The sequence below is a fragment of the Euprymna scolopes genome, chromosome 34 (genome assembly GCF_053919585.1).
Source record: "Euprymna scolopes isolate OS-2025 chromosome 34, ASM5391958v1, whole genome shotgun sequence".
Lineage (NCBI taxonomy): Eukaryota > Metazoa > Mollusca > Cephalopoda > Sepiida > Sepiolidae > Euprymna > Euprymna scolopes.
Genome location: NC_136515.1, coordinates 63,410,106 through 63,419,615, shown reverse-complemented (window position 1 = coordinate 63,419,615; position 9,510 = coordinate 63,410,106). Strand labels below are relative to the sequence as shown.

The following is a 9,510-nucleotide window of genomic DNA, read 5'->3' as shown; positions in this document are numbered from 1 at the left end:
TTCCTCTCTTCCTACCCCTTTTCTTATGTGACCCTATCTCTCTCTGTCTGGCTTTAATTAAATTTTGATCACTCTTTCTCGCTATTTCTCGTTTTCGTCTCTCTGCCTTTCTCTTCCACACATTTTTTTCTATTTCTCTTTCTTTCAGACTCTCTCTTACTCTCTCTCTCTCTCCTCTGTCTATTTCCATCTCTATCCACCTCGTTCTAGTTCCACGATTCTTCTTCTTTCTCCCATCAACTATTTTCTGTTTTACTCATTTTCTGCCCTAGTTTATATCACTTCGTTCAAGTCGCCTGTTCTCTTTTCACCCTCGCTCTCTATATACGGCATAATCACGTTGACTCACCGGTTCTCATTAGATCACCGGAGTTAAGCAACGGTGAGCCTGATCAGTACCAGATAGGTGACGACCTCGGAATAGCAGGTGCTGTATGTAAGAGAACGTCAACCCGTCCCAGCAAGAACTACAAAAATATAACATCATTATCATCATATTCCCTGACCGGGATTTATATGCGGCTGGCGATCGCTTATGTATTTAATATTCTCTTGAAACTTACTCTTTCAGAGGAAACCAGTTCAATATGCCTAGAATAATTACTGCTGGCTTGCACGGCGTACTCACATTTTTGGCATCTTTCTATTCGTCTCATGTTTTAAAAATTTCAGTCACACTCTCTCTCGCTCCTAATTCCCTCTTTAACATATTACTATCTCTCTCTGTCTTTCTATCTCTCTATTTCTCTCTCTCTTTCTTCCCCCCCTTCTGTCACTCTCTTTCTCTCTCGCTTTCAATTTTTATTCTATTTACAGTATGGAACGATAAATTTGTCATCCCAACGAAAATAACGCTACAGATTCATATTAAAACTTTTATTGAAAAAATAAATTCAGGTAACTTGATTATGTAGTAGAGCTGACATTTATTCAATACAGCTGCCTTGAGCCTCAATCATCGCCCCAATATGGGTCCAGAACTGGGAGCATGCCTTTTCAGGAGCTCGGCAAATACTCGACAGACGACAGCGGTCAGGCTGATTTTGGTGTTGTGAGAGGTCATGTTAGTGATGTTCTCGACGTATGACCAAAGAAAGCAGTCTAGCGGGCCCTAGTGGGGGAGCAGTCGGACCAGTGAGAGAAGGGTATATTTCACTTACTCTCTCTTTCCTATTTATTTTTCTGTGTTAAAAATTGGCCTTTCTCTTTATTTATATCTATTTTTCTCCCTTTCCTTCCCTTTCGTTTTCTTTCCTTATCTCCCATCTATCTTTCTCTCTCTCACCATTTCTCTTTTTTGCTGTTGTTTCTACTGCTTTCACCATATCGCTCATTTTCTTTCTATCTCTCTCTTTCACTTCTTCTCTTCTCATTTTTATTACCTCCATCTATCCCTCTCTGCTCCGATGAAATCATCTACTTTCAATCTTCATCTTATTTTTTTCAGCAACCTCTCACTTCCTGTTTTGTCTCATTCGCACAATTTACATGAAAAAATAAAGAATTTTAATTCCGAAAACCGAAATAACATTTCAAGAAAGTTGGAAAAATCATTAATTTTTTATTTGCACTTAAAATAAAATAGAAGGCGATAAAATAGAAACTAGGATGAAATATACACACGCACACACACACACGCATATACATATATATATATATATATATATATATATATATATATATATAAATCTATGTGTGTTTTATTATTGTTTGTCTGTAACATTTTTGTATATTTTAAAGTCTTCAAAATAGAATAGTGCAACTGAATTAGGAAATTCCTTTCTCTCTCCAACTCTCTCTTTTCTTCTCTCACTCTCTCCCTCCTTCTCACATTATCCCTTTCTTTCTTTATCTCACTCTCTCTTTCCTTTTTCTCTATCTATCTATCGTATTACAAACTCACTGTTTTTTTCTGTTTTTCTTTTTCTCTCTCTCTCTCTCTCTCTCTCTATCAGTATCTTTCTCTTGCTCTCTTTTTTCTTTCTTTCTTTATCTATCTCTCTTTAACACCCACTCTCTCTCTCTTTGATTCTCTGTCTGTCCCTCTCTTACTTCTCTGAATCATTATTTTTTTTTAAATCATAACCACACAGTGTTTTATAGACTTTATTCGTCGGTTGTCCAATTTCCTGGATATCTATTTTAACAAAATCGACACAAATTCACCAGCGTTTCAGAATTTTTCAGGAATTTTTTAGATGAGAATAAATAGTTTTTGTTATTTGGATTATTCGAACTAGTGTTCTCATTTGAATGCTATGCTTACAACGCTTCCGCCGATCTAAGCAAACATTCACAACCAATATGAATTGAAACAAATTCATAGAGGGCATTTCCAAAGCTGCTGCAAAAAAGCTGGACTCCATCTACCATGCTAGAAAACTGAAAGTATCTTATATCTCTTCAAAGCCACAATTCGCCCATGCATGGAGTATTGTTTCCGCATCTGGTCTGGTGCATCTCTTACAGTTTAACAAGGTCAGATCTAATAGGTCCAACATTATTGCCCAAACTGCAACTTCTATCCCACTGCTGCAATGTTGCACCTATGTGCTTGTTTTACAAGTATTTAATGATATGTGCTCTGATGAACTCATAGCACTTTTGCCCTGTCTACGTACATATTTCCGACTAAGCTGACAATAGCAAAATTTCTCCCCTTCACTCTTGAGGTACCTAATTGCCAGAAAGCTTCCTACACTAATAAGTTCTTCCCACGGACTGTCAGCCCTTTCGTAGTACCTAGTCGTTTTGAGCAATGCCTCTTGACCTTGATGTTGGGATTTAAGTGTAATGTCTACCGATACCACAAGGTGGTCTGCGTTTCCAAGTGAACTGTGAGCATTAGTTATACAATCCTCGGGTACTGTGGTAAGAAATAAGTCTAAAAGTGAAGTTAGCCTGTGTTCACGATTTGGGAGGCGAGTCAAGAACATGAATGTCTGTGTGAAGGAATAGGCTATAGAAAGCGATACACTGTATCCAAAACTCTTAAATAGGACAAACATTCATTAGCTCAAATATGTAATCCATACATGGTCTAATAGTAGATTTGTAGAGATAAAGAATAGCCTCTAATGTGCGGAATTGTTTAGAACGATAGAGAGAACCTACATTATGAGAAGCGGAAAGAGCAATGGATCTAATACATGTGCTCCACGAATATAGTACTGTGGTAGGATATGCCAAATTAGTATATGTGGAATGTCAACCATATAAATATTATTGGTACCATAAAGACAGGAGAGACCCAACACGAAACCCAACGACAGATTCAGAAAGACAATGAGATTGAGAGTCGCCGACTACACAGCCAACCCATTCTCTATTCGAATAGAAAGCTTTCTTGTCTATCAACCTCTATAATGAAAGGGGTGGGATTTTGCTGTTAGACGGTTTAGTCAGGAACATCGAGTGGGCACAAGTGCAATGATCTCAGCAGAGCACATACTATTAAAGTAGTTGTGAATAAGGCACAGGGTGCAACATTTTGGCAATGGAATTGAGGCTGGAGGACGGTTAATTGTGCAGGACCTAGAATATTGGATACTCTTTTTCGGACCTTGTGTAGGACGGAGAATCTGTAATACATAAAGTATCAAACAACCAATATTAGAAGGTTATTAATATTATAAAGATGTTCATAAAACACAATTCGTAAGAGACAACAAATTACTTTTTTAACATTTTTTAAAAATTATTTTACTTGTTTGATTCTGTTTGGTTTGCATTCGTTTTCCTGACAAATGATGTATTCACAGATGAGATTCCGGAAAGGTTGCCAGCATTTTAATGAAAATGGTGGTGCAGGGACAACATCAATCGAGTCATTATTAACTTCACAACTGTTAACTCATCCTTTTTTCTATATTTTTTTTGTTTTCTTCTTTATTTAGGTCATGTATTTATTTATGTCATCCCACCAATGCTCGTCTCATTTGCCCAGTATTCGCTTTTCACGACTTACCACTTCCTTTATTCTCCTCTTCCCGAAACCGATTGTCTTGTTTGTTATTTTATCCCGCCATCTAAAAATTATATATCAAATGAAACAAGTTAGATAATCAAAGTTTTAGTACGGTAGAAATTACCCTATCCAACACACAATTCGGTAAACAATTTTTATTTGCTTGTTTCTATTTGGTTACCATTGGTTTCCCTCTATCCTCCGAGATTTCCTTTTTCTTTAGACCAAAACCAAGAAAGTCTAGACCATACACTTGTTGTCTTGTTCCCTGTTGTTTGAAGTATGTCTCGGATTCTGTGCGATTCCAGTTGGGAAAGTATGAATCCCGGAAGGGAGTTCCAAAATCTAGCAGTTCTGTGGAAGAAACTATTAGAGTAGAAGGCACATCTAGGGATCACTACTGTGTAGAGGTGAGATTTTGCTGCTTGTCGGGTTTGTCTGGGGTATTTACGCCGAGAGGTACAAGTCCTCGTAATTCGTCGAGGCATTCACAATTAAAATACTTGTAGAACAGGCAGAGGAATACAACATTTCGTTGATGGGACAGAGATTGAAGCTTAGATGACAGTTCAGGACCTATCAGGTTGGCGACTCTCTGACTATGAACACAGATTAGTTAATTACTACTTGCCTGAGGCACTCCTTCCAAAGAATGTCGACCGAGCTGCCGGCATTTTCCGCATGCTAAAGTCTTTTTTTCTAGGGTGCTGGCTTTTGAAATTCTGTTCCTCCGATCCTTTTATCACGTCATCCCTTTATGAGTGGAAGATTAATAACTTCCCTGATGAATAAGTACTCACAGAAACGATCACACGAATTGTTGTGATGGAAACATGATGATTTTATTCTTCATTTAGACAATGCAATTATTTACACCATTCTCTCCTCCCACTACTTCTCGCCTCATTTGCCAATTATTTACGTCAATCCCTGTCGCCCACAACTTGCCCCTTTCTCTAGTCTCCTATGTCTGTCACTGCTTGTCTTATTACCTCTTCTTATAACCATCTAAAGAACTCAATGTGCAAACATACGAGTAAGTTTATTAGAGTTTTAGTATTATATAGATGACGCAAAATTCATAAGAATCAACAAATTACTGATTTTATACAATAAATGCCTCGTTTTATAAAAGAAAATATGTAAAAATCTGAATTAAATGTTTGAAATGTAGCTTTATTCCCTATAATCTTTTATATTGCCATATTGGTAACCTTATACGACACACTCACGTTGACACACTGGTTCTCGCCAGATCACCGAAGTTAAGCAACTTTGAGCCTGGCCAGTACCAGATGGGTGACCATTTGGGAAGACAATGCGCTGTATGTACCGCGAGGTAAAATACCAGTTTGAGGAACTGGCGCAGCCTATCCTTTTCTCAATGGTAGACGGGACTCTCTTAATCATGGTAGGCACCCCATCTAGTGATCACGAAAAAACAATACCCTTGATAGCCTTGGTGAAACATCAAGTATTCAATAACATTCAGCTACCGACAAGATTTGACTTATACTACAAACTCGTGTAGTGAGTTCAATCTTTTCTACGGCCTCGCTGGACGAATGGATTGGTAGCCTTAAGTGGGGGAAGTTTAAAATCTATCCTTAGAAAAAGGTTTCTTTTGTTAAAGATTTTCAAGTGGTCTTATATTTTTTTGATTAGGAGTGTACATTTTACTTCTTCTTTTAGTTTTTTTTTTTTTGTTAAATTTATTTTACATCCTTCCTTCCATCCTCTTAATATTTATCGTCTCATTTAACTATTATATACGTAATACTTTTCCTTATACAACTTGTTCTTTCCTCTGGTCTCCTCTTCCCTCCATTGTGTCTTATTCTTTTTATCATTATTTAAAAAAAAATCCAATGTTCTAAATCGGACACTTCGTTGATCCGTTCACCGTTAAGCTTCAAATAATATTTTTGGTGGTCTGCAATATTTTGATTTGTAACTACTATTAGATTTTACACCCTTTTTTTTCTTTTTTATTTAGGTCATTTAATTATTTGTGTCAACCTCTCCTCTCACCATTCCTTTTAATCTTATTCGCACTTCTTGAAAATCTGAAAGTAGTAAATATGCAAAGAAACAAGGAAGGTGATCATAATGTCGTGTTATGGAAACAACAGGTCTCGAACACTGTATAACGTTATCCATTGTCAATTCTGGTTCTTTTTATAATCTTATACCCATATCTTCTTTACGTAGGTAATTCAATTATTTATCTTGCTCCCTCCTTTCAACGCTTCTTGTCTTATTTGGCCATTATATACGTCATACCTTTTCTCCCACTATTTGATTCTTCTACTAGTGTTCTTTTTCGAATACTGTTCGTCTTATTCATTCTCTTTCCACAATAAAAAAAAAACATCCAATGCGCAAACAAGCAAACGAGATGATAACACCCTGGTGTCATGGAAACAACAGAATTCGAACACTGCATAACATTATCCACTTCACCACTCCCAATTCCAACTTTATCGATAATTTAATTCATTCAGCTTAAATATTTTTCTTTTAAATTCAAAACATATTTCCTGCTTTTCTCTATTCCTATTTGTAGCCATGATAAAATCGTTCCATTGTCTTTTCTTTCCATTTTCTTTTTCCCAATGGAAATAACAAGAGTAAATATTCAGTTGTGTTTTCAAACAACGCTTTTATTTGGTAATCAATTTATTCGATAATTTCATTTCGAGAAATTTTTTTAGCCGGAAAATTAAAATTTGCTCAACTTGTGTCATGCATATTCATCGTTAACGCTCATCATCTGATTGCATTACACTTGCTTCTTGCAAATGACAAAGTATGGCGAAAGGACAAGTTTAATTGAGCGCGCCATTGGAAATTATGCTCTAGCAGCTAAGAGCAAAAAAAAAATGACGAAAAAGTATCTTTTACATTGCATTGTATTAAAAAAAAAATGTTTTCTTTACATTACATTTTCACCCCAAACAACATGGCACACTGCCACTTTGATGGAGGGGGCTACTATCGGGGACATAAGTTGTAGGAGTACGATGTAGGGAGATAAGCAGGAAGATGTCTCTTCACATTATACTGAACTTCTGCATGTCAGTACAGTTGGGAAAGCAGAATTCCAAAAAGGACTTCCAAAGTCTAGCAGTTCTGGGGAAGAAACTTTTAATAGAAGGCACATCTAGGGATCACTACTGTGTAGGAGTGGGATTTATCTACTTGTCGAGTTTGTCTCAGGTATTTATGTCTAGGGGTACAAGTGCTTGTAGTTCGTCGAGACATTCACCATTAAAATACTTGTAAAACAGGCAGAAAGATACAACATTTCGTCGATAGGACAGAGGTTTAAGCTTAGATGACAGTTCAGGACGTATCAGGTTGGCGATTTTCTTTTGAGCCCTGTCTATAAGGTAGAGACTAGTAGCAGATGTACCAGCCCAAATGTGACAACAATAGTCCATACATCGGCGAATGCTAACCTTATAGAGGTAAGTAAGTAGCTTCCTAGCTATGGTGGCCTTTCAGGCATAAATAGCTTTCTAGCACGGTAGAGACCCACTTTCTTCACAGCGGCCTTGGCAATGCTCTGAATGTACTTGTTCCAACTCACGTTTCCTGTGAATGTTAGACCGAGGAGTTTTAGTGGCTTTATTTATTTTTCACTTGTGAATCACATCTTATATTGAATCGTTTTCTTCTTCACAGCCAGGACCCACATGTATTTAACTTGTCTCTTGCAAATGATAAAGTATGACACAAGGACAGGCTTAGTTAGGTACTTGGAGTTTTCTTCTTTAGAGATTTCAATTGGTGAGGAAGATTTTTGACATTATGTGACCTTCTGATTATTCTGTGCAGGTAATTTCCGTGAAATTTTCATTACAGACTTTGCTTTTGTATAAGCCATATCCCATGAACGGCTTTCTAGTTAATTGTAACTAGCTGACCAAGACATACTCATGAATGTGTAGCGACATATATGAATTTTACCAAGTAATTTATCCACTGCACCACGGCGCCTTTTGAAGACAATTATATATGTATGTATATATGTATTTTGCTTCTAGATGTACAGCCATATTACCTATTTAACATTACATCGATGCCTCCGCTCCGTCTCAAGAGACAATCCGATGCTACCAGATCAGGCTGTCTTAAGATATTGGCTTCCTGAGACGAAATGAACCAAATATTGTGGCTTTTTGTTTATCTATGTCCTTTTGCAAACTTTATTATGTCCTGCAAAACCAACACCAAAAAACAACACCCCCTTTTTCTTTCTTCTTATTTCTCATTTCTAACTCCTCCACTTCCTGACTAGTTTCCTAACTTAAAATTTAGCAAACATTAATACTGTAACCCTTTTTCTGTCTCCTATTGCAAAATACATTCATATTCTACAGGGCATGGAACAAAAATGATAAAATCCACTATAAATCAACCAAACCAAACAATACAAACTAGCGATTGAAGATACAAAGAGCTTGAAGGATAAAAACCCTTGAGAAAATAACTGGATGCAACATGAATACGGTTTCCTAAATAACTGGATTCGATATTAAATAACCCGAAAAGGGTTGATATGCCATAAAACAAACCAATCAAACCAAACCAAATCAAGAGATAATACTCCCTGCAAGGGTAGCTGTGTATGTAATTGTAGGCAAAGGTTTTGCAATTCACAATCACACCTCTCCTGAATCGGTACTGTTTGACTGCATCCTTCAAAATTAAGCTCTAGCAGCTAATAACAAAAAACTACAAAAGAGGTTTCATTACATTGCATGTATTTTTTTTAATTTCCAAGTGACTTTATTTATCACCAACTTGTGAAGCATGTTCTATATTGTATTCTTTTCTCCATGGCTGAGATCTACATGGGATAGATCATTATAATTTACTTAACTTGTGTATCATCAATATTCATTAGTGCTGGGATTATTAATCAGAATCAGGAATAACAATATTTTGAACATTTTAGTGTATCAGAATCAGAATTAGAAAAATAATTCATATTTTCCGATACCAAAAACGATTCTTTAATTGCTTGTTTTTTTTAAGTTTTATTGTATTTAAAACTTAATGTTGCGTTGCTGGTATTCAAGATAAAATGATAAATATTTATTGATTTTAAACTGCCAGTAAAATTTTCAAATACATAGATCACTCGCAAATTGGTTGTGTTGCATTTAAAAAAATATATGCATATAAAACACTTTGTTTTTTCTTAATATAAAAATCTGAAAAGAATATAATTAAAAAAAGTGCTACTACTAGTAAGGTATTTTAAATGAATCGAATCGAAGTCGCTAATTGTAACAGACACGGAAAAAATATTGAATTGTCCCATCACTAATTTTCACCAATACTTTCACTTGCCTAATACATTCTTTTTACTTCCTAAACGCATATCCCCTAATACTTTTTCCTAAAATTATTGAATTCGGCGTTAAATAATCCCAAAAATGGTTTATAAACAAAGCAAAAACCCTCAATAAATATTTAAAGATATAAAGAACTTGAAGCATATAAACTTTTCTTTCTTTTTTTTTTTTTTTTGG

At 35.9% G+C, this 9,510-nt stretch overlaps 1 pseudogene; it reads left to right on the top strand.

The window, feature by feature from the left end:
• The first annotated feature begins 322 nt into the window (after positions 1–322).
• Positions 323–439, top strand: LOC145259444 (5S ribosomal RNA; annotated as a pseudogene).
• Positions 440–9,510: the final 9,071 nt, after the last annotated feature.